The sequence below is a fragment of the Salvelinus alpinus genome, chromosome 23 (genome assembly GCF_045679555.1).
Source record: "Salvelinus alpinus chromosome 23, SLU_Salpinus.1, whole genome shotgun sequence".
NCBI lineage: Eukaryota > Metazoa > Chordata > Actinopteri > Salmoniformes > Salmonidae > Salvelinus > Salvelinus alpinus.
The window spans coordinates 39,969,841-39,996,933 of NC_092108.1; the positions used below are offsets into that span (position 1 = coordinate 39,969,841).

Sequence of the window (27,093 nt, forward strand, 5' to 3'; positions counted from 1 at the left end):
CTAACAGTTTAAACACCCCTCAAAAAAAACTGCCAAAGTCTTTATCTTTGTCTGGCCACTGCGGAGGAAATGGTGCCTTGCTAATCGAGAGGAATTGTCTATCGATTAAGGGGAGCTTATGTGTGGAGACGACATTATTCTCCTGGAGGAGAGAGAGCAGCCAGTCAGACAATCACAGGGGAATAATTGAAGAGTAAACATCAAAGTGTCCTGGGATCAGATTTAGCCATAACACTCCAAAGGCATCGCAATTGAGATTGAATGAATATCCTCTCATTTGTTTTATATTACAGAGATAAAAAAAAAAAAATGATGGACATTATTAACATGATAAAATCACATAACCTGTCACATATTTGAAATTGTTTGTTTATTGTTTGTTATATTGTTTTCGGACCACACGATTTTACAGATTGTCTGGGTTTTCAACATGCCATAAAAATAGATACAGTCAATTAACGAAAATGTCTGATGAGGAAATTATGTTCAAAATGTCATAAACTGAATTAACAGATTGTCAAAAGCATGCCCATTTGTACTGCCAAACACACAGCTTTGCTAACAGTGTAAAATCATAGGTAGCGCTGATAAAGTAATTCTCCTTTTAAAACAGTTCATTGAGTTCATTGTCTGACTGTGAGCTACAGGGCTCCCCTACTGGTAGGATCCAATTATGACAGTACAAATAGATTCAATAGAGGCTAGAGCAGACATTTATTTGCCTTCTCCTTTCAGTCTTAGATAAGCTTGAGATTGATAGGAACATTAGATTCATAGCAGACTCAAGAGATCTCATGGTAGCATTTTTAGAGGAACTTCAATTATTTATTTTATTTTATTTGATCTCATCTAATGCAATCAAACGTAAGCTCTCTGGCCAAATTGATAAGTCGGTGGATGATTTGTCGAAGGGCAAGAAATTAAACAGCATGATTCAGCAGAAAATGACCGTCACAATAACACTGTAATGCAGGCCTCATTGATTTCCACCAGCGTAAGCTAAGAGAGGGTCATTTCCTGACACCATTAAAACGTAATGACTCTTCTTGATGTGCAAATCATTTTGGATGAGAATGTCCCTTTGTCGCAAACACATTAAGTCAGGGAATGATGTTACTGGGCTTGCAGAATTTATCTTCAGAGGGACGGCCTGTATGGCGCAAGATTGTGGAATAAATGAAATGTGCCAGTGCAGTTTCTCTGAGTATTGATATTTACTCTGTGATCACTAACAACCAGCTCTCTGTCATGGAATTCCCTTTAGTATTGATACACAGGACTGAGGTATAATATACATATTTTGGGTTCAAATTCAGTTACTCCTTCATAGTTTTTCATTCTCCTAACATATTCTCCCAATTTACTCTTTCACTCTCAATGAGGTATCCGCAGGCAATATGGCCATCTCTGGGCAGTAGTCCTGAGGCCAGAAACCGTGTTACCACAAAATCTATTTGTATGCAAGCTAAATGTTGCGTAGGAGGCCTTTTGTATTTTTAAGACCAATACAAATGTACATTACTGCACCAAGCAAGCCTGTAGTACAAGACACGACTCCCTGAAGTGAAAACGAACATAATAGCCTGTTTCATCCGGAAGCCAAAATGAACAAATTGTACAAAATGCTAAATAATAAATAAACACTGGTGGAGTCGATACACAGAAGACACAACATTCGTCAGAATGGTTAATCAAATCATATTACAGTGCACAATAATACGATATAGCCTACTGCGAAAAAACATCCTGGGAGAGGTAACTGTAAGAGTTTAATATCTCTCTCTCTCTCTCTCTCTCTCTCTCTCTCTCTCTCTCTCTCTCTCTCTCTCTCTCTCTCTCTCTCTCTCTCTCTCTCTCTCTCTCTCTCTCTCTCTCTCTCTCTCTCTCTCTCTCTCTCTCTCTCTCTCTCTCTCTCTCTCTCTCTCTCTCCCTCTCTCTCTCTCTCCCTCTCTCTCTCTCTCTCTCTCTGGCTGGAAAGCGTAGCTGAAAGCCCAGTAAAGTAATTAGGCTTTGTTAATCTGTCTAGTTGCTTGATAAATGGTCCTGGATATGGAAACCAGGCAGTCATCCTGGCTCTACTTTGGCTCATGCAGCAGGACGTTAGCTCCTTTAGCTCCTCCAAGTCAGTGTCGAGAGGACTCTCCTCAACTACGCGTATTCTTAAGCAATAACAACGTGATCCGTATTATCCACCCAAGAATACCCGTCACCGAAGAGAGTCACATAGGAGGGGGAGGAAGAGAAGAGAGGGCATTGGGGACAGCAGCAGGGGAACTCAAGAGGTCCTCAATAGTAGTGTGAGTCTGAGTGATGTCATGTTCTCTATGAGTTGAGTTATTGATTGAAGATAGCCTGCTCCCCGAGGATGGGGCAGGTGGGGCCCTCCATGTCAGATGTGTTCTGCAAACAGAAATGAAGACACTGTGCATTTGTGAACCGGTGCTGTGATGGGAGGGGTGAGTGTGCCTGGACGGGTGTGTTTCTATGTGTATATTCACGTGTATGTGTGTGTGTGTGTGTGTACAGAGGGAGGAACTAGGAAGTTGATGTCTCATTAGTGGAGCTTACCTGCAGGCACCAATCAGACCTTTCTTCTCCTCGGAATTCCCTTCATTCGATTACACTCCTCTGTGGCACTGGGCAATCAGCTTTTACTGACGCAAATCCAAGCAAAATGAGAGCCCTGGAACAAAAAGAAAAATGCCAGTTAGATAAACAAACATGCATGAACAAATAAGTAAATAAACACAACTGGATAAATGAGTGGCAAATGTTTTGAGGGCTTGCTATGGAAACCATGGCCTTTCAACCCCGCCTTTAACATCACGATTGCCAGCTTCATTAATAGTCAACTGTGCTCTAGCCCCACTACATTCAAGTACACATACACACACACACACACACACACACACACACACACACACACACACACACACACACACACACACACACACACACACACACACACACACACACACACACACACACACACACACACACACACACACACACACACACACACACACACACACACACACAGAAATGCACACACACACCAAAGAACACGCAGACACACACACATGCACACATGAACGCACACACACGCATATTGCACAAAAGACAGGCATAGAGGAGAAATCCATTAGCAGCAGGAGGCAAATTACAGATCGTTTGGGAAAAAAAGGAGGAAAAAAAGGGATGGCCCTGCAATGAAGGCTGTCAGAAACAGGAACAATGACTGTTATTAGAGCTCTCATTTTCTGAGGGGGGCAGAGGCTTTCTGTGGCCAAATGACAGAGGGGAGGCATGTGTGTGTGTGTGTGTGTGTGTGTGTGTGTGTGTGTGTGTGTGTGTGTGTGTGTGTGTGTGTGTGTGTGTGTGTGTGTGTGTGTGTGTGTGTGTGTGTGTGTGTGTGTGTGTGTGTGTGTGTGTGTGTGTGTGTGTGTGTGTGTGTGTGTGTGTGTGTGTGTGTGTGTGTGTGTTTCAAAATTTACCGTGTGAATGTACTGCGTGAATGTGTGAATGGAATTCACTCAGGCTGTGTCTGCTCCTGTGATTTGACAGTGCACAGCATGTGTTTTTGGATATCTTTTTTTGTTCTGTTGTTGAACAGTATCATTACTGTTGAGTGGATATGTACAATTATGCATCTCTTGTTTCTGTCCCAAAAAAAGAGAAAGGGCAATTTGAACATTTATGATTAGTACAACTGTCTACTTGATAAATAGTAATACTTTAAAGCATTTGCTGAGATAATACTGTATGTGCCCCGCCTACCATTTTGTGTGAAACTAAAACACAAGACGTGGCTGTGTGAAGCAATTGAACAGACTAAAACCCCAAATGAACACTACCGCTCTTGGACATGTATTAATTACCATGTCAACTGGACATTTGACCAGTTCTCACTCACACACACACACACACACACACACACACACACACACACACACACACACACACACACACACACACACACACACACACACACACACACACACACACACACACACACACACACACGCACACGCTCACGCACACACACACACACACACACTCTAAAATTATTTAACGTTGAAAGAAATATGCAGCTTTAAAATGAAAAAAGTTTAAAGCTCTTTCCCATTTCGTAATCCGGTAATTGTACTGTATCATTGAAACTCGAACGTTAGGGTCATCTACCTGCAGTTGACAACAAGAACACCTTTAATTAATGTCAGCAACATTGCAACCCTGAGACCAGTAATAGCTATACTTTACATTTAAACTCAAACACAGTCATATGCTCCATTGAGCACAGAAGCACTGCAAATAGGAACCACCATACACAGAAACACCAATAAAAACCTGAGATACCGACAGCTGTCCCATCAAACTAATACACATGTCAGCTTATGCAAACAACTCTTTTTTTTTCTTGTTCAAACAACCCAAAAGCGAACCTATAATGGATGTGTGTTCTACCAACTCTGTCCCTACATTGATTCCCATAATACGCCTGATACTAGAGAAGTTATATTACTAACAGAGCCCCTACTGCTCTCTGACTTGTCTTTCTCCAGTGCGGTGTTCATACTAGGGATGATCACATCCTACCACAGCCCTTCTACTGAGACAACACTGAGAGAAAGCAGACAGAGAGAGCAAATAGAGGAGCAGATTTCAGCACCACCTCTGTGGACAGCTCCGCTACAGCTCCGCTACAGTACTGTAGCAGCCATCTACAGCTACACCAGAGTATGGCAGGGACATAAAGAAGGCAAAACGCCCATATAACAGACAACCTGGGTTACGATACAGGGACTACTCTTTGATATGATTTGAATATTTTCAGTGGTAGTAAAATAGGACTATTGAAGCCTTGAAAGCTTAAATGTAACCAGCCTACAAGAGCCTAATGACAGCTAGGGAGTGATACTAGAAACAGAGCGATACAAAAAAAAACAGGTGCCACAAAAATCTGTAAAATTGAGGAATAATGACAGAGAGAGGGGAGAAAGAAGAGTTGTCTTTCTCCAGATTTGTCTTTGGTCGGTAATTTCCGCCTCTCTATTACACACACACACACACACACACACACACACACACACACACACACACACACACACACACACACACACACACACACACACACACACACACACACACACACACACACACACACACACACACACACACACACACACACACACACACACACACACACACACACACACCATGACAGTAGCTCCTTGACAAGTCACCTCACCGTCAAGCAATGATTGTCCTTTAATTGCAGAATGGAGAATGCCATGAATATGTTAATGGTTAACCACACACTTTACAAATCCATAGCAATCCACCAAACCGGACACTGACAATGACAAGATTACACACTCGTCATGCTTCACTCTGACACAAAATGTAAAACAATAATAATAATAATAAAGAAAAAAAATCTCCCCTCAAAAGAAATGATCATAGAATTTCAAGGGAAGGTTATGGTGAATCTGCATGAATCCCTCATCCGCTGAAGTAGGCTTACCCTTAAATTCCTGTTCCTCCTGAGAGAGAGCTTCCCTTCCACTGTGCACAAAGCCGGAGAGTCAGTCATCTGACGCCGCCTCGCCTGCGAGGAGAAGACTGGGATCGTTAAGGCTGCAGTTGCTGCCGACGGCGCCGTGCGGCCCCGTTCCATGCTTGATTCATGTGGTTTACCATGCTAGTGAGAGCAGGGAGCACAGAGGACAGAGCACAGGGAAAATATGTGCTCCTACTGCCGCCGCCGGTGCATTGAAACAGGCGTAACCCCCCCCCCCCCCCCCCCCCTGTATATCTTCAGCCTCTATGCTGGACGCCACAGCCCCAAAGCACCCAAGACCCACCGAGTCTGTCAGTCAAACAGTCAGTAAGGCAACCAGCCAACCAGCCAGCCAGCCAGTCTTTCTAGTCCCGGAGATGCACTCTTCCAGTATGGTAGGTGGTAGAGAACGTAGGCACAGCTCACTCATTAATAAGGGGGGGAAAAATCTAATAAAAACAAGAAGATAGGAAAGTCACTGATCGGAGCCAGTTGTTGCACTCGCCAAGGCAAACAAACTCACGGACGGATAAAGAGGGACTGAGAGACTGAGGGAGAGACAGCGAGAGAGGAGGAGAAAGAGAGGGAGAGAGAGAGGAGGAGAGAAAGAGAATGGGAGCCATAAAACATCCAACCACAGGGCTTCTAGGAGCAGAGGAGCGTCATTTGTTCTTCGGGGAAGAGAGTGAGAGAGAGGGAGGGAGGGAGGGAGGGAGGGAGGGAGGGAGGGAGGGAGGGAGGGAGGGAGGGAGGGAGGGAGGGAGGGAGGGAGGGAGGGAGGGGGAGGAGTGGAGAAGAGAGTAATTAGATTTGAGCAGCAACACAGTTACCAAAAGCAGTGAGTCGTGAATCGGTGGCATCTAATGGTGGATTAATTGAGGGAGATCCGCCTTGCAGTCTCGCATTGGTGACATCCCATCAGGGAGACCAATGCTCTCTGGAGACCAGGGCTAATACACAACCCAGCTAGCTGCTATTCAAGAGACGTTATTCAAATAGATAGATGTAAAATAGCATTAACCAGCAACTGAGAGTAACCCATCTTTGAAGTTAAATGTTTTAAGTGTCTATGATGTTGAATATATCCATCATCACATAGAGAGAAACTCATTAAAGACAAGTGGAAAATTTACCTCAGAGTTAAGGGATATTTTAATTCGTAAAAGTCTAAGCTGTTGACTGGTCATTCCATGGACCATTTAGCTATTTGATTTGGAATTTTAGAACCCCTTTAGGTATCAAAAAAACAAATATGATTTGATAAAATATAAAATTTGACCTTTACTACTATAGCCCATAGAAATGCATTGAATAACACATTCATAAATGGCCAAAAAGACAGTCAAAATTAATCCTATGGAATAAGGTTTTTAAGTGTCTGTCCTATATCTAGGATATATAAGAAAGCTCAGGAAATATATATATATATGTGTGTTTTACACATTGAACCTCTTTTTTAGGGTACACACAAAACTACCTCCATACTTCCGTTCATTTTTTTAAACCGGTACTGTTTACCATCAGACAGGTTTCGTGACACTTGTGGTAGATGAAGAGCAAAACGGAGAACGCCATCGTCTTTGGGAGAATCTCACCTTTCCATAGGCCAAACCGTTCAGACACTACAGATGTTTTCTTGAGAAGAACGATTTCCGGGATGTCTCATGGTCTGACAAACATTGCTTTAGCTCGGCCACCTTCCACCGCAGACGTGGAAGGCTGCCATAGGCGGATGCGGTGGATTGAAAAAAAAGCAGATATCTCAACAAGAAAAAGAAAAGATATCTCTAAAATTAGATTGACAGATTTTGGATGGGGATTTTTATTTTTATTTGACTTTATTGACTCACCAGTGCACCAATAGACTCTACGGGGTTTTAAGGGTACAAATAATTACTAGGTTGAAGGGGTGATTTAAGTTATTCAGCCCCTTTGTTAATGGCAAGACTAAATTAGTTCAGGAGTAAAATTTGTCTTAACAAATCATATAATAAGTTACATGGACTCACTCTGTGTGAAATAATAGGGGTTGACATGATTTTTGAATGACTAACCCTTCCTCTGTCCCCCATTCATAAAACATCTGTAAGTTCCCTCAGTCAAGTATTGAATTTCATGCACAGATTCAACTACCAAGACCAGGGAGCTTTTCAAAAGCCTCAAAGAAGGCCAGTGATTGGTAGATGGGTAACAACAACAAATAAGACATTGAATATCTCTTTAAGCATGGTCAAGTTAATAATTATGCTGTGGATTATATATTAAACCACCCAGACACATTAAAGATACAGTCCTCCTTCTGAACTGAGCTGCAGGACGTCCCCATGAGTCCATTGGTGATTGTAAAACAGCTACAGAGTTCAATGTCTGTGAGGGTAGAAAACTGAGGATACAAAATGTACAAAAGGAACTAACGTAATACTGCCCCAACAAATTACCTAAATGCTAATTCTTATGTTTGGGGCAAATCCAACACAACACATCACTGAGTAAGTGCCTCCTTATTTTCAAGCATGGTGGTGGCTGCATCATGGTATGGGTATGCTAGACATCGGCAAAGACTGGGGAGTTTTTCAGGATAAACAAAACGTTAGGGAGCTAAGCACAGGCAAAATCCTAGATGAAAACCTTCGTCAGTCTGCTTTACACCAAACACTGAGAGAGGAATTCACCTTTCAGCAGGACAATTACCTACAGCACAAGACCAAATCTACACTGGAGTTGCTTACCAAGAGGTCAGTGAAAGTTCCTGAGTGGCCAAGTTACAGATTGGACTTAAATCTGCTTGAAAATCTACGGCAAGACTTGAAAATGGCTGTCTTGCCGTGATCCCCAACATCTTGACAGAGCTTGAAGAATATTTAAAAGAATAAAGGACAAATATTGCACAAACCAAGTGTGCAAAGCTCTTATCGACTTGTCCAAGAAGACTCACAGCTGTAATCGATGCCAAAGGTGTTTCTAACATGTATTAACTCAGGGAGCAGAACACTTATGCAACGACTATACTCTAGTTAATTAATTTCTATTCATCTTTTCTTTATTTTAACGAAATGTTCTTCCACTTTGACATTACAGAGTATTTTGTGTAGATTGTTGCCAAAAAACTGACAGTTAAATTAGTTTTAATCCCACGTTGTAACACAATAAAATGTGAAGAAATCCAAGGGGTCGGAATACTTTTGCAAGGCACTGTATGTTGGGTGGCCGTGAAGACATTGTAATTTCAAAAGTACTTTGAACTCTATTCGGTAAGAGTGACTTTCAAAGGCCGACATTTTCAATCACTCCAGTTTGAAACGATTTAAACCTGTAGTAGGTTAATTGTTTGATTTAAGAGTGGTAATGCGAAGACGTGTCTCCCTGTATCAAATATACTTATAGCCTACAAAGCATTTGCGTACATCTATGAAACATAACCCTTTACCTTTACAATGACTCCATATTAAATGCAATAATGTCTTGCATTTGTCTTGATTTGACATGCAAGTGACTCTTCATTTCACGGCTGACACACAGTTGAACTCGCAATATCCACCACAAAGCAAACAAAAATGATTCAAACACCAGAAAGGTTCACCTTGAGGCCCAAAGGAGATACATTATCTTGACTAATGTGGCACCTGATCATATTACAAAACACTGTATTTTTATAGCTCCAGTTCTTCTGCTGCAATATTTCCATGTCCTCCCATAGTGATATTTCAAGAATGACATCTTTACACTTAAAAGAGCTATTGTTTGAATACGTCATTGAGATATTTAATAAAGCTTTACTAAACCCATATCTCAGGGGAGGTGGGAGTCGACATGAGCAAATACATGTCAAAGGCCAGTGCTTTCACTTTATATGGAATAATCATTAAACTTTTTTGGTAAACATTTTTATTTAAAAAAAAGACATTTATTTTAATCCGATAGAGGCAGATCGCTGCACAAAAGCAACGTTTTAGCTCTGACAATTTCCATGGTAAATAGTAAATAATAAAACAAATGTAGAGTGGTGGAGTTCAGAGAAGACAAAGGGGAATTTAGCTTGTTTCCTGATGGGTGGAAATCTACTGACCCCTATTGGTCAATTCGATTGGTACGTCCTCCTCATTACAATATAATTGATTGGGTAAGTAAGACATTGTCTTTCATGTGGTCCTCATTACAATGTAATATCAATAGAGTTTTTACCCCAGTAGAGTTACATATTTTTTTTATCGAACCATGTACTGTACATAGCGCTGTATGAATTCACATCATTCACATCATGAATGAAGAATATTCAGTGATTACCTAGTAGTGGTTTGAAGTCTCTCTATGGCATTGCCATAGTAACAGAAAATATACCAGCTGACTAAAGCAAAATAGGTAATGTACTACTAGTGTATAAAGATGTATGACAGAATTATAGGAAATATGGCTGAGCTATAGAAGAAACACTGTATATCACATGGATCTCTCTCCTCCCCCCCTTCTCACTCTCTCTCCTCCCCCCTTCTCACTCTCTCTCCCCCCTCTCTATCTCTAGCTGAGCTGACACAGTCGGTTGGAGGAGGTCCTGGAAACGGCCCATCCTGTCAGATTAAAGAGAATTGGAGGGGAACGGGAAGCTTTTTCCCCATCTCTCCCCCTTTTCCCTTTTCATTACCCAGCTATACATGCTAATGATGCTCTCTTTTATGCAAATCACCAGCTAGTTTGGAGAGGTGCATGTTGCTGCTGCCGCTGGGACAGCTCTGTTTTTGTGTAGTCTAATAGGGCCATGGGAAGTGGTCGACACGAGGGACCAAATGAAACACACATGAGTAGAATCGTTAGCACACACACACATGCCCATACGCACGCACACACGTGCACACGCATACACACATGCACGCGCAAGTGCCGACACACACAAAACAAACAGTGATTTTTTTTTTTAAATAACAGAATTTTCTGTTTGATATCATCACAAACCAGGTGAAAAAGTAGAAACATTCTCGAATAAACGATTCACCAATTCTCCGAACAAAGTGTCAATGCCTCTGTCCCCAATGCTGTTCTCTATCTATAATGCAGCTCTTTTCGTCAGGAGTCTCCAGCTCTTTGCCTTTAGCTGTTTTTTGCCAATACACCAAAGAAATACACCAAAGAAAAATGATTTTCAGCATAATTCATCATATGAATGGTTTTCCTTGGGGGGGTTTTAGGTCACATGTGTTGCACTGTATCGGTATATGTTGGGCCTTACTTAACTTATATGGGCCAACCCTTACATTATATCTTGGCCCCGTTCACTGTGGTGGAGCAGAAATCTGATGTTTAATATCATGTATGCGGGAGGTACCAAGCCTTTAATCAGACCTGTGATAAAATCCTCTGGTAGATGGCAAGACGCAGATGTTATGCAGGTGAATGAGGACCCAAAAGCGACTTAATAGAAACAGAGTCTTTATTCCAGTCTTAAACAAAAACGATACTCCTGGATATTATCTTAGGTAAATCCAAAACAGGAAAACTGAAATCCTCTCGTCAGTAGAGAGGAACGACTGGAGACGCGACCACAGACTGCAGGTCGCTTCGGGAAGGCACAGGCCGTAGCTGACATAGACACCTGCTCACACGCAGCATCTGAAGAAGGCAAAAACACGACAGGGCGGAACAAGGACACAGAACAGCAAACATCAAACAAGGATCCGACAAGGACAGAAGCGGAAAACAGAGGGAGAAATAGGGACTCTAATCAGAGGGCAAAATAGGGGACAGGTGTGAAAGATTAAATGAGGTAGTTAGGAGAATGAGGAACAGCTGGGAGCAGGAACGATAGAGAGAGAGAGCGAGAGAGGGAGAGAGGGAGGGGGAGAGAGAGGGATAGAAAGAGGGAAAGAACCTAATAAGACCAGCAGAGGGAAACGAATAGAAGGGAAGCACAGGGACAAGACATGATAATCAATGACAAAACATGACAGTACCCCCCCACTCACCGAGCGCCTCCTGGCGCACTCGAGGAGGAACCCTGGCGGCAACGGAGGAAATCATCAATCAACGAACGGTCCAGCACGTCCCGAGATGGAACCCAACTCCTCTCCTCAGGACCGTAACCCTCCCAATCCACTAAGTACTGGTGACCACGTCCCCGAGAACGCATGTCCATGATCTTCCGTACCTTGTAAATAGGTGCGCCCTCGACAAGGACGGGGGGGGGGAGGGAAGACGAACGGGGGCGCGAAGAAAAGGCTTGACACAGGAGACATGGAAGACAGGGTGGACGCGACGAAGATGTCGCGGAAGAAGCAGTCGCACAGTGACAGGATTGACGACCTGAGAGACACGGAACGGACCAATGAACCGCGGAGTCAACTTGCGAGAAGCTGTCGTAAGGGGAAGGTTACGAGTGGAAAGCCACACTCTCTGACCGCGACAATACCTAGGACTCTTAATCCTACGTTTATTGGCGGCTCTCACAGTCTGCGCCCTGTAACGGCAAAGTGCAGACCTGACCCTCCTCCAGGTGCGCTCACAACGTTGGACAAAAGCCTGAGCGGAGGGAACGCTGGACTCGGCGAGCTGGGACGAGAACAGAGGAGGCTGGTACCCAAGACTACTCTGAAACGGAGATAGCCCGGTAGCAGACGAAGGAAGCGAGTTGTGAGCGTATTCTGCCCAGGGGAGCTGTTCTGCCCAAGACGCAGGGTTTCGAAAAGAAAGGCTGCGTAATATGCGACCAATCGACTGATTGGCCCTTTCTGCTTGACCGTTAGACTGGGGATGAAACCCGGAAGAGAGACTGACGGAAGCACCAATCAAACGACAGAACTCCCTCCAAAACTGTGACGTGAATTGCGGGCCTCTGTCTGAAACGGCGTCTAACGGGAGGCCATGAATTCTGAACACATTCTCAATGATGATTTGTGCCGTCTCCTTAGCGGAAGGAAGCTTAGCGAGGGGAATGAAATGTGCCGCCTTAGAGAACCTATCGACAACCGTAAGAATCACAGTCTTCCCCGCAGACGAAGGCAGACCGGTAATAAAGTCTAAGGCGATGTGAGACCATGGTCGAGAAGGAATGGGAAGCGGTCTGAGACGACCGGCAGGAGGAGAGTTACCTGACTTAGTCTGCGCGCAGTCCGAACAAGCAGCCACGAAACGGCGCGTGTCACGCTCCTGAGTAGGCCACCAAAACCGCTGGCGAATAGAAGCAAGCGTACCCCGAACGCCGGGGTGGCCAGCTAACTTGGCAGAGTGAGCCCACTGAAGAACAGCCAGACGAGTAGAGACAGGAACGAACAGAAGGTTACTAGGACAAGCGCGCGGCGACGCAGTGTGAGTGAGTGCTTGCTTTACCTGTCTCTCAATTCCCCAGACAGTCAACCCGACAACACGCCCTTCAGGGAGAATCCCCTCGGGGTCGGTAGAAGCCACAGAAGAACTAAAGAGATGGGATAAGGCATCAGGCTTGGTGTTCTTATTTCCCGGGCGATAAGAAATCACGAACTCGAAACGAGCGAAAAACAACGCCCAACGAGCTTGACGTGCATTAAGTCGTTTGGCAGAACGGATGTACTCAAGGTTCTTATGGTCAGTCCAAACGACAAAAGGAACGGTCGCCCCCTCCAACCACTGTCGCCATTCGCCTATGGCTAAGCGGATGGCGAGCAGTTCGCGGTTACCCACATCATAGTTGCGTTCCGATGGCGACAGGCGATGAGAAAAATAAGCGCAAGGATGGACCTTATCGTCAGAATGGAAGTGCTGGGACAGAATGGCTCCCACGCCCACCTCTGAAGCGTCAACCTCGACAATGAATTGTTTAGTGACGTCAGGAGTAACAAGGATAGGAGCGGATGTAAAACGCCTCTTGAGGAGATCAAAAGCTCCCTGGGCGGAACCGGACCACTTAAAGCACGTCTTGACAGAAGTCAGAGCTGTGAGAGGGGCAGCCACTTGACCGAAATTACGAATGAAACGCCGATAGAAATTAGCGAAACCGAGAAAGCGCTGCAACTCGACACGTGACTTAGGAACGGGCCAATCGCTGACAGCCTGGACCTTAGCGGGATCCATCTGAATGCCTTCAGCGGAAATAACAGAACCGAGAAATGTGACAGAGGAGACATGAAAGGCGCACTTCTCAGCCTTCACGTAGAGACAATTCTCTAAAAGGCGCTGGAGTACACGTCGAACGTGCTGAACATGAATCTCGAGTGACGGTGAAAAAATCAGGATATCGTCAAGGTAAACGAAAACAAAGATGTTCAGCATGTCTCTCAGTACATCATTAACTAATGCCTGAAAGACAGCTGGAGCATTAGCGAGACCGAACGGCAGAACCCGGTATTCAAAATGCCCTAACGGAGTGTTAAACGCCGTTTTCCACTCATCCCCCTCCCTGATGCGCACGAGATGGTAAGCGTTACGAAGGTCCAACTTAGTAAAGAACCTGGCTCCCTGCAGAATCTCGAAGGCTGACGACATAAGGGGAAGCGGATAACGATTCTTAACCGTTATGTCATTCAGCCCTCGATAATCCACGCAGGGGCGCAGAGTACCGTCCTTCTTCTTAACAAAAAAAAACCCCGCTCCGGCGGGAGAGGAAGAAGGCACCACGGTACCGGCGTCGAGAGAAACAGACAGATAATCCTCGAGAGCCTTACGTTCGGGAGCCGACAGAGAGTATAGTCTACCCCGAGGGGGAGTGGTCCCCGGAAGGAGATCAATACAACAATCATACGACCGGTGAGGAGGAAGAGAGTTGGCTCTGGACCGACTGAAGACCGTGCGCAGATCATGATATTCCTCCGGCACTCCTGTCAAATCACCAGGTTCCTCCTGAGAAGAGGGGACAGAAGAAACAGGAGGGATAGCAGACATTAAACACTTCACATGACAAGAAACGTTCCAGGATAGGATAGAATTACTAGACCAATTAATAGAAGGATTATGACATACTAGCCAGGGATGACCCAAAACAACAGGTGTAAAAGGTGAACGAAAAATGAAAAAGGAAATGGTCTCACTGTGGTTACCAGATACTGTGAGGGTTAAAGGTAGTGTCTCACATCTGATACTGGGGAGAAGACTACCATCTAAGGCGAACATGGGCGTGGGCTTCCCTAACTGTCTGAGAGGAATGTCATGTTTCCGAGCCCATGCTTCGTCCATAAAACAACCCTCAGCCCCAGAGTCTATCAAGGCACTGCAGGAAGCAGCCGAACCGGTCCAGCGTAGATGGACCGACAAGGTAGTACAGGATCTTGATGGAGAGACCTGAGTAGTAGCGCTCACCAGTAGCCCTCCGCTTACTGATGAGCTCTGGCTTTTACTGGACATGACATGACAAAATGTCCAGCAGAACCGCAATAGAGGCAAAGGCGGTTGGTGATTCTCCGTTCCCTCTCCTTAGTCGAGATGCGAATACCTCCCAGCTGCATGGGCTCAGTCTCTGAGCCGGTGGGAGGAGATGGTTGAGATGCGGAGAGGGGGAACACCGTTAACGCGAGCTCTCTTCCACGAGCTCGGTGACGAAGATCTACCCGTCGTTCAATGCGGATGGCGAGTGCAATCAAAGAGTCCACGCTGGAAGGAACCTCCCGGGAGAGAATCTCATCCTTAACCTCAGCGTGGAGTCCCTCCAGAAAACGAGCGAGCAACGCCGGCTCGTTCCAGTCACTGGAGGCAGCAAGAGTGCGAAACTCTATAGAGTAATCCGTTATGGATCGATCACCTTGACATAGGGAAGCCAGGACCCTGGAAGCCTCCTTCCCAAAAACTGAACGATCAAAAACCCGTATCATCTCCTCTTTAAAGTTCTGATAATCGTTAGAACACTCAGCCCTTGCCTCCCAGATAGCTGTGCCCCACTCCCGAGCCCGACCAGTAAGGAGTGATATGACGTAAGCGATCCGAGCTCTCTCTCTTGAGTATGTGTTGGGCTGGAGAGAGAACACAATATCACACTGGGTGAGAAAGGAGCGACACTCAGTGGGCTGCCCAGAGTAACATGGTGGGTTATTAACCCTAGGTTCCGGAGACTCGGAAGACCAGGAAGTAGCTGGTGGCACGAGACGAAGACTCTGAAACTGTCCTGAGAGGTCGGAGACCTGAGCGGCCAGGGTCTCAACGGCATGACGAGCAGCAGACAATTCCTGCTCGTGTCTGCCGAGCATTGCTCCCTGGAACTCGACGGCAGTGTTGCGAGAATCCGTAGTCGCTGGGTCCATTCTTGGTCGGATCCTTCTGTTATGCAGGTGAATGAGGACCCAAAAGCGACTTAATAGAAACAGAGTCTTTATTCCAGTCTTAAACAAAAACGATACTCCTGGATATTATCTTAGGTAAATCCAAAACAGGAAAACTGAAATCCTCTCGTCAGTAGAGAGGAACGACTGGAGACGCGACCACAGACTGCAGGTCGCTTCGGGAAGGCACAGGCCGTAGCTGACATAGACACCTGCTCACACGCAGCATCTGAAGAAGGCAAAAACACGACAGGGCGGAACAAGGACACAGAACAGCAAACATCAAACAAGGATCCGACAAGGACAGAAGCGGAAAACAGAGGGAGAAATAGGGACTCTAATCAGAGGGCAAAATAGGGGACAGGTGTGAAAGATTAAATGAGGTAGTTAGGAGAATGAGGAACAGCTGGGAGCAGGAACGGAACGATAGAGAGAGAGAGCGAGAGAGGGAGAGAGGGAGGGGGAGAGAGAGGGATAGAAAGAGGGAAAGAACCTAATAAGACCAGCAGAGGGAAACGAATAGAAGGGAAGCACAGGGACAAGACATGATAATCAATGACAAAACATGACAGCAGACCTCAAAGACTGTAAATGGGGCCATGCACTGTGGATCAAAACATACAGTCATTACTAATTCCTATCACAACACACACGCATGTATGCATACACATACAAACACTGTAAACACTGTATCATATACTCTTATTTTAGTGTGGAGTTTATTTTATCAATCTGTCGATGTTGTATTATGTCTAAAATGTGGCCCAAGCAAGTTTTCCTCTTAGATAACATCCCATGAACAAACCTCCTTACCAATAAGTAAAGAAATTGATAAAAAGACTACAATAGCACTCCCCACATACCCAATTTAAAATCAACAGGTGCAGTTAATCTGCATTGCATTGCAGCACACACAGGCCTAGTCAAGCTGAAAGAGTGTGTGCCAATGGGTGGTGTACCAAATCATGTCAAACATATGAGCTCTTGATTGGGCGTCCACTTCAGCATGAGCTCCCCAGCAGCACGGCGGCGGTGCGCTAGCAGACAGTAGCTGATGGGCTGTTGACACATTCTCATTATATCAAGCCCACGTCGCTTTCTGACCCTAGGCAGCCTGGCCCCAGCTGTGGTTATTTTTAAACATCCTCACCCATGTCATTATCAGATCTGTTTTAAATGTCTTTAGAATGTATTTTATTTGGGTTGTTGCCCCTTAGCTATGTGTGAATTATGCTGTTTCAGATTCTGAATAATATAAAGGAATGAAATGTATGGTTTTGGAGATTTGTGTTGTGATGATTGGTGGATGAAACCCAACAGTGACTTAAGATAAGAAGTGGCTGTTAAACTAGTCCCCTCAATGAAATGGTATTTAAGTCAATGTGTTTGCTAGAGTACAGCAGAAAAGGGGTTTCTAATTAGACAGACAGACAGACAGACAGACAGACAGACAGACAGACAGACAGACAGACAGACAGACAGACAGACAGACAGACAGACAGACAGACAGACAGACAGACAGACAGACAGACAGACAGACAGACAGACAGACAGAGAAACAAACAGACAGACAGACAGACAGACAGACAGACAGACAGACAGACAGACAGACAGACAGACAGACAGACAGACAGACAGACAGACAGACAGACAGACAGACAGACAGACAGACACAAAGCCATGCAAAAAGATTTTTTAAATAAAACAGAACATCCCAAAGGCTTGATCCCACATAATGCCATTAATAAACTGGAAAACCATAGACATACAGATTATCCTGAACTGATGCTAGTGTCTATATGTCATCCTATTCAGTCTTCCATTTCCTTTAGCCTAGTCCAGTGAACCTCAAATGGCTTCGGCGAGACGTTTTGTCAGTAAGAACCGTAATGACCAAGAGGCAGTGTGTTGGAATGGACTCCAACCAGGCTAGAGTTCAATAGTGTGGGTACATCTCCGTAATATTGCCCCCTCAACCCGCTGGCATTTGGAGAGATTTCCCTTGGACCAAAATCAAATAATGCTTTATTTGGACTGTCCGTGTAAATCGCTACATAACCCGCCATTACACTATTATTTCCAATTTCCAGATTGACTTCTCTATCAACCCTGAGAAAGCAAGGGTCATTGAGCAAAATTACCAATAAGTTTGAACAAAAGGAGACCTATTTTAGACCTGAATAGAAATTATTGACGAGGTAGCGGCTGGTGGTATCTTTTGTCACAGTTGGGAGAGGGGGGGGAAGAAGGGAGAGGGGGGAGGGAGGTAGAGGGAAATTGATAGATACATTTGCAGACAGACAGAATTAGGGAAATAGAAATAGAGAGAGTTACGACAAAGATGAGAAAGAGAGCACAATGATAAAGAAGCATGTCTTTTGAATGTTGATTTGTCTAAGCAGTTCTCAAAAAATGGTGTACTTGGGGTACAAAGGTTGACTTTCGGAATATTAATAATAAGGGATAATGAAAATTGCCATGATATTTTTCATGATATCTTATTATTAATATTAATGTTACTAAACCTTTACTAAAGATGAATGGCCTGGATCGAAGAAGGAAACCACCATGTCTGCCAGACTGTGCCAGTGCATTGCCTATTCAGCAGGACCATATAGGTCTCCCCACCAGAGCCAGATCGTGTGCCAGGTGGTGATTGATCCACTTTGTTTTATCATCTCTAATTAAACATTCACACCCACAGGCTTCTCCCCATCGCCAAATCCAATTTCCTCACAATCTCAGTTCCAAACGCTGAGAAATCTCTGTTAGTAACAATAAACAGAGCAGTGTAATGAGTAAATAGGATAAAACGGCTCATTTACCATATCACGGCTGACTTGATCATTTGTATTGGTGAGCTTATTGAGAGAAAAGGGGGTGAGTGAAATGAAAGAAGGGCAAGTGAAACACTGTGCACACTGATACAGCTAAAGTCATTCCGCTACCTAAGAATGGTAAAGCACCCTTTACTGGTTCTAACAGCCGACCAATCAGCTTGCTGTCTCTTAGCAAACTTTTGAAAAAAATGGTGTTTGACCAGATACAATGATATTTCTCTGTGAACAATCTTTCAGCATACTTATAGAGAAGGACACTCACCATGTACTGCACTGACACAAATTACTGATGAATGGCTGAAATGCATTTATAATAAGAAGATTGTGGGAGCTGTATTGTTAGACTTCAGTGCAGCCTTTGATATTATTGACCATAATCTGTTATTGGAAAAACTTGTGTTACGGCTTTACATAATCTGCCATATCATGAGTTGAGAGCTATCTATCCAATAGAACACAGAGGGTTTTCTTTAATGGAAGCTTCTCTAATGTAAAACATGTAAAGTGTGGTATCCTGCAAGGCAGATCTTTTGGCCCTTTACTGTTCTCTATTTGTACCAATGATCTACCACTAGCATTAAACAAAGCCTGTGTGTCTATGTACACTGAAGATTTAACATTATACAAATCAGCAACCACAGCTAGTGAAATCACTGCAACCATAAACAAAGAGTTGTAGTCTGTTTTGGAATGGGTGGCTAGTAATAAACTAGTCCTGAACATATTTAAAACTAAAAGCATTGTATTTGGTACAAATCATTCCTTACCCAGCAAAACTATTGGTTCTGTGAAAGTTCCCACAACATTCATTAGGTTACGGCAAATGTTCTCATAACACAAAAACTGTTCAGTTGTGATGATGATTATAGAATGTTTGTTTAAAACAGTCACCTGATGTTGCAAAACCATTCCTAGAACACATTTAATCTGCTCTTTAAAGGTTCCCTGAATGACTCATTAAGTTGTGGGAACAGTCTGGTGAGAACATTGTAGGGACATCAGAAAATATATGTTCCCGAAAACACAAAAACTGGCCACTTGTACAGATGATTCTACAATGTATCTTTTAGGGTGCAAAAAAACATTCATCTGATGTTATAGGAATATTCCCAGCACCTATTTAGTCTGTTCTTTCAAGGTTCCCAGAATGTTTCATTAAGCTGTGGGAACAGTCTCGTGAGAACATGGTGGGGACATGACAAAAGATATGTTCCCAAAACACAAAAACTGGTGCTCCAAAGTGGCGCAGTGGTCTAAGGCAGTGCTAGCTGTGCCACTAGAGAGCCTGGTTCAAGTCCAGGCTCTGTTGCAGCCGGCCGCAACCAGGAAACCCATGGGGCGGTGCACAATTGGCCCAGCGTTGTCCGGGTTAGGGAAGGGTTTGACCGGCAGGAGTGTCCTTGTCCCATCGTGCTCTAGCGACTCTTGTGGCAGGCCGGCACAGGCATGCTGACATGGTCGCCAGGTGTATAGTGTTTCCTCCGACACATTGGTGTGGCTGGCTTCCGGGTTAAGCTGGCAGCAGTGCGGCTTGGTTGGGTTGTGTTTCGGAGGAAACCCGGCTCTCGACCCTCGCCTCTCCCGAGTCCGTACGGGAGTTGCAGCGATGAGACAAGACTGTAACTACCAATTGGATACTATGAAATTGGGGAGAAAAAGGGTTAAAAATGTATATATATAAAAAAAATATACAGCTCTGGAAAAAATTAAGAGACCACTGCAAAATTATCAGTTTCTCTGGTTTTACTATTTATAGGTATATGTTTGGGTAAAATTTAAAAAAAATATATATATGTTTTATTCTATAAACTACTGACAACATTTCTCTCAAATTCCAATAAAAAATATTGTCATTTATTTATTTTCAGAAAATGACAATTGGTCAAAATAACAAAAAAGATGCAGTGTTGTCAGACCTCGAATAATGCAAAGAAAATACGTTCATATTCATTTTTAAACAACACAGTACTACTGTTTTAACTTAGGAAGAGTTCAGAAGTCAATATTTGGTGGAATAACCCTGATTTTCAATCACAGCTTTCATACGTCTTGGCATGCTCTCCACTAGTCTTTCACATTGATGTTGGGTAACTTTATGCCACTCCTGGCGCCAAAATTCAAGCAGCTCGGCTTTGTTTGATGACTTGTGACCATTCATCTTCCCCTTGATGACATTCCAGAGGTTGTCAATGGGGTTCAGGTCTGGAGACTGGGCTGGCCATGACAGGGTCTTGATCTGGTGGTCCTCCATCCACACACCTTGATTGACCTGGCTGTGTGGCATGGAGCATTGTCCTGCTGGAAAAAACAATCCTCAGAGTTTGGGAACATTGTCAAAGCAGAAAGAAGCAAGTTTTCTTCCAGGACAACCTTGTAAGTGGCTTGATTCATGCGTCCTTCACAAAGACAAATCTGCCCGATTCCAGCCTTGCTGAAGCACCCCCAGATCATCACCAATCCTCCACCAAATTTCACAGCGGGTGCGAGACCTGGAGAGGCCTACAAGCCACAGTGTCTCACACCCACTGTGAAATTTGGTGGAGGATCAGTGATGATCGGCGATGATTAGCTTTTAGGAACTGTGTGGGTACATTACAAGAGATAGGTTCCCAAAACACAAAATATGATCAGTTGTAACGACATTCATACAATGTTTAAGTTAAGTTGCACAGGACATTCCTATAATGATGTAAGAATGTTGGCAGAACACCTGGTTTAAAGGTTCCCGGAACATTTAATTAAGTTATGGGAGTTGTCTGGGATGCTGCAAGAATATTCTTGTGACATTCACGTAAGTTGCACAGAACATTCCCGCAATGTTCCACAATTTCCAAATAAGTCTGTTTTTATGATGTTCATAGCATACTTGTTTTAGGTTAAGCATAATATTAAATTGATGTTCACGCAATATACATTTGACCTTGTCTTGGAGGTCCTCAGAACATTTCAAGAACATGTGAAAATGTTATATTTAAGTTTTACCTAATATTACCACAACATTCTCAGCATACAAATGTATAGCTGTCACGCCCTGACCTTAGTTATCTATGTTTTCTTTATTATTTTGGTTAGGTCAGGGTGTGACAAGGGTGGCTATGCTTGTTTTGTATTGTCTAGGCTTTTTTGTATGTCTATGGTGGCCTGAATTGGTTCCCAATCAGAGGCAGCTGTTTATCGTTGTCTCTGATTGGGGATCATATTTAGGTTGCCATTTTCCCTTTTGGTTTTGTGGGTTCTTATTCTATGTTTAGTTGCCTGTCTGCACTAGCCATATTAGCTTCACGGTTCGTTTTGTTATTTTGTTCGTTTTGTTGAGTGTTCATTCTTTAAATAAAGAAGAATTTACGCTCATCACGCTGCGCCTTGGTCTCCTCCTTACGACGGCCGTGACAACAGCTCCTTAAATCATAAGAAAGCATGTTTAGAATACATCTCCATTATGTTTCTCTCCAGATTTAATGGAAAGTAAAGAAACACATTCATTTAATCCATAGGATATTTGAACAGGATTTTAATCATACAAACACAACAATATTTTTTACACTTCATATGTTGACAATCTGCACATATGGCTTTTGAACCTGCAATGTTTGGTTCCTAAGCCAGGGTCACTTCTGCTTTCCAGATCATGAAAAAAAAGGACCATGTCAAGCAGCTTAAAGTAGGTATTATATCGGGTACACTTTTTAAAGTTGAACAGTACATTTTTACACAGTGTTTAATATTTTAGTTAGTCTAACTTCTGCAAGTCTGCCTGGATTTATAAATCTGAACGAAATAAAGACATCCTCTTAAATATAAGGACACAGAAGACAATTTCTGAGTTATTAAAATGGTCCCATACTCTTCATATGCTGTGTGAATGTTTTTTTGCACCTGAAAATAAGCATTGTAGAATAATCCTCACAACTGGACAGCTTTTGTGTTTTGGGAACACATCTTTTGTGATGTTCCCACAATGTTCCTACAAGATGTCCCAGAACCTAATGAAACATTCTGGGAACCTTTAAAGAACAGATTAAATGTGTTCTGGGAACGTTCTTGCAACAACAGGCAAATGTTTTATACAAACATTGTATAATCATTAGCACGACTGGACAGTTTTTTGTGTTATGAGAACATTTTTCGTAAGCTAACAAATGTTGTGGGAACTTTCACAGAACCAGTTTTGGTTTGCTGGGAAAACACCTGGAAACCTAAGAACAACTTTTGGGGAATATTCTGTGATGGTTGTTACAGATATTGTGTATAACATTTTAGTGAATGTTAGAAGAACATTCCAGGATGTGTAATTTAAAACACAAATACATATATACAGTACAAGTCAAAAGTTTGGACACACCTACTCATTCAAGGTTTTTTCTTTATTTTTACTATTTTCTACATTGTAGAATAATAGGGAAGACATCAAAACTAGGAAATAACACATATGGAATCATGTAGTAACCAAAAAAGTGTTTCTTCAAAGATTCTTCAAAGTAGCCACCCCTTGCCTTGATGACAGCGTTGCACACTCTTGTCATTCTCTCAACCAGCTTCATGAGGTAGTCACCTGGTGTCACGACTTCCGCCGACGTCGGTCCCTCTCCTTGTTCGGGCGGTGTTCGGCGGTCGACGTCACCGACCTTCTAGCCATCACTGATCCATTTTTCATTTTCCATTGGTTTTGTCTTCTTTTCCTTCACATCTGGTTCCAATCCCATCAATTACATGTTGTGTATTTAACCCTCTGTTTCCCCTCATGTCCTTGTCGGAGATTGTTTGATTGTATGTTTGTGTATTATGTGTTGGTGCGCGACAGGTTTTGTACCCACTTTTTATTATTTTGTGATTTTGGTTTTGGAGTTTTGTGAAGCACTGATTAAAAAACTCAATTTATACCAAGTTCGATTCTCCTGCTCCTGACTTTCCTGCCACCAACATGCAACCATTACACCTGGAATGCATTTCAATTAACAGGTGTGCCTTGTTAAAAGTTAATTTGTGGAATTACTTTCCTTATTAATGTATTTGAGCCAATTAGTTGGGTTGTGAAAAGGTAGGGTTGGGATACAGAATATAGCCCTATTTGGTAAAAGACCAAGTCCATATTATGGCAAGAACAGTTCAAATAAGCAAAGAGAAATGGCCGTCCATCATTACTTTAAGACATGAAGGTCAATCAATACGAACTGAACGTTTATTCAAGTGCAGTCACAAAAACCATCAAGCGCTATGATTAAACTGTCTCTCATGAGGACCGCCACAGGAAAGGAAGACCCAGTTAACTCTGCTGCAGAGTATAAGTTCATTAGAGTTACCAGCCTCATAAATTTCAGCCCAAATAAATGCTTCACAGAGTTCAAGTAACAGACACATCTCAACATCAACTGTTCAGAGGAGACTGCGTGAATCAGGCCTTCATGGCTGAATTGCTGCAAAGAAACCACTACAAAATGACACAATAAGAAGAAGAGACTTGCTTGGGCCAAGAAACACAAGCATTGGACATTAGACCGGGGGAAATCTGTCCTTTGGTCTGATGAGTCCACATTTGAGATTTTTGGTTCCAACCGCCGTGTCTTTGTGAGACGCAGAGTAGGTGAAAAGATGATCTCCACATGTGTGGTTCCCACTATGAAGCATGGAGGAAGAGGTGTGATGGTGTGGGGGTGCTTTGCTGGTGACACTGTCAGGGATTTATTTAGAAGTCAAGGCACACTTAACCAGCATGGCTACCACAGCATTCTGCAGCGATATGCCATCCCGTCTGGTTTGCGCTGAGTGAGACTATCATTTGTATTTCAACAGGATAACAACCCAACACACCTCCAGGCTGTGTAAGGGCTATTTGACCAAGAAGGAGAGTGATGGAATGCTGCATCAGATGACCTGGCCTCCACAATCACCCGACCTCAACCCAATTGAGATGGTTTGGGATGAGCTGGACCGCAGAGTGAAGGAAAAGCAGCCAACAAGTGCTCAGCATATGTGGGAACTCCTTCAAGACTGTTGGAAAAGCATTCCAGGTGAAGCTGGTTGAGAGAATGCCAAAAGTGTGCAAAGCTATCATCAAGGCAAAGGGTGGCTTCTTTGAAGAATCTAAAATCTTGTCATTTGTTTCACACTTTTTTGGTTACTACATGATTCCATATGTGTTATTTCATAGTCTTGATGTCTTCGCTGTTATTATACAACGTAGAAAATAAGAAAAAATAAAGAAAAAACAGTTTTGACTGGTAATGTATATGCACTGTATTTTGTTATCCAAAACGTTATTTTAATATTTTTGGAATGCTATCCTAATGTTAGATAAAACCCTAGCTAGAACTTAATGGGATTCTTACCAAATATTTTGGGAATGTTCCCGGTTTGCTGGGTAAGTTCTAGACATCAGCTGAATCTGGTAATGAATGATGTGGCCGTTGAGAAAGTTGAGGAGACTAAACTTCTTGGTGTCACCTTAGACTGCAAATTGTCATGGTCAAGGAATTTTGATTCAATTGTTGTGAAGATGGGGAGAGGTCTGTCTGTGATAAAGAAATGCTCAGCTCTTTTAACACCACAGTCGACCAAACAAGTCCTGCAGGCTCTATTATTATCTAATCTTGACTATTGCACAGCGATATGGTCGAGTGCTGCAAAGAAGGGCCCAGAAAAGCTGCAGCTGGCCCAGAACAGAGCAGCACGTCTTGTATTTCAATGTATACAAATGGCAAATGGCAACAATATGCATGTCAGTTTCTCAGTTTCTCTTCTCAAAGTAGAGGAGAGATTGACTGAATCAATAATTTTTTTGTGAGAAATATTATGTTGAAAATTCTCAATTGCCGGTATAATCAGCATATAGCACTGACAGACATACTTACCCCACCAGGGGTCTCTTCACAGTCCTCAAATCAGAATGAATTCAAGGCAATGCACAGTATTACATAGAGCCATAATCACATGAACATCCTTCCATCTCATATTACTCAAACAACAAACAGCACAACGACTCTCCGCAATCTGTACTAATGTACGTGAGTGTGAATGTCCGTAGGACCTTTTTTTGGTTCTATGGTTATTATTTTAAACGTGTGAAGTTCTGTCCTTGAGCTGTTCTTATCTATTGATGTTCTGTATTATGTCATGTTTTATGTTATCAGTGGACCCCAGGAAGAGTAGCTGCTGCTTCAGCAACAGCTAATGGAGATCCTAATAAAATACACAAAAGACTAACAGCAGGGTAACCCACCTCATACACTTCATAGGGACACTAATAACATTAATATTCCACACTGCTATATTTGCTTGGCACTGTTGGCATCTATTATCACCTACTCATGCCTTTGTTGTATTGACTGCTATGCTGCCTCGGAGTTAGGTCTTTTTAGCCTCTTTAATCTTTAATGTAGATTACCAGGGTTAAATATATCTTAAAATATATCAAAGAGAATGCCAGCAGCTTGTATAGTGTAATTGAAATCAATAGCGGACAAGGTCTCATTTCATTTTCCTACAGGTCTCTCCCCGCTTCCATTACTCATTGTCAAGCATGATATTCTACAAACACCATGCATCCAATGGAGGCAAGGCAGCTTTTCAACCCAAGGCCAATATATAATTATTAATAAATGGTTGTTATAAGTCAAATAGATTGGAGTGGAGACTGCACGTTCAACTTGTCTGTCTGTTATGCTGATTCCAGGGTAAGAACACTTGTCTGCGACATGTATTTCCTGTCCATATCCAAATTAATAGGGATAGATTGACTAGACAAGTTTTGTTCTAATTATGATATCGATTAGAAAGTTTAATATTACATAGATAAGGGACTGTATGCTATATACATGTATTATTACATTTGTAATACTATTACTATATGTCAAGCTAAAACTGATCATCTATTAATGTCCTTTCATAACTTCTCTTCACTAAGCAGGGGTGTGGCACTGGCAGTAGACTAGTATTTTATTGGTTACATGCGCCTAATAGGAGTACACTTTAGCTTGAAAAGCTTACTTACAAGCCTATTCCCAACAATGCAGAGATAAAATAAAAATATTTGCTAAATAAAAAAGGAAATAGTAAAGCAATAAAACAACAATAACGAGGCTATATACAAGGAATACAAGTACCAAGTCAATGTGCAGGGGTACGAGGTAGTTAAGGTGATTGAGGCAATATAACATTTAGATGTAGGTAGGGGTAAAAGTCACTTGGCAATCAGGATATACACAGAGTATACCAAATATTAGGAACACCGTCCCAATATTAAGTTGCCCCCCCGACCCCCTCTCTCCCTTTTGCTCTCAGGACAGGCTCAATTCAACAGGGCATAGACTCTACAAGGTGTCGAAAGTGATCCACAGGGATGCTGGCCCATGTTGACTCCAATGCTTCCCACAGTTGTGTCAAATTGGCTGGATGTCCTTTGGGTGGTGGACCATTCTTGATACACACAGGAAACTGTTAAGTGTGAAAAACCAGGCGGCGTTGCAGTTCTTGACACAAACCGATGCAG

The 27,093-nt window shown here is 43.0% G+C and overlaps 1 long non-coding RNA gene across 1 annotated transcript; it reads right to left on the reverse strand.

Moving 5' to 3' along the window:
* Positions 1–351: 351 nt before the first annotated feature.
* LOC139550970 (uncharacterized) lies at positions 352–5,800 on the reverse strand. Its single transcript, XR_011670167.1, has 3 exons — positions 5,525–5,800; positions 2,569–2,683; positions 352–2,400 (listed from the first exon to the last, which is right to left on the reverse strand). It is a non-coding gene; the product is annotated as an uncharacterized lncRNA (long non-coding RNA).
* Between the last annotated feature and the right edge of the window lie 21,293 nt (positions 5,801–27,093).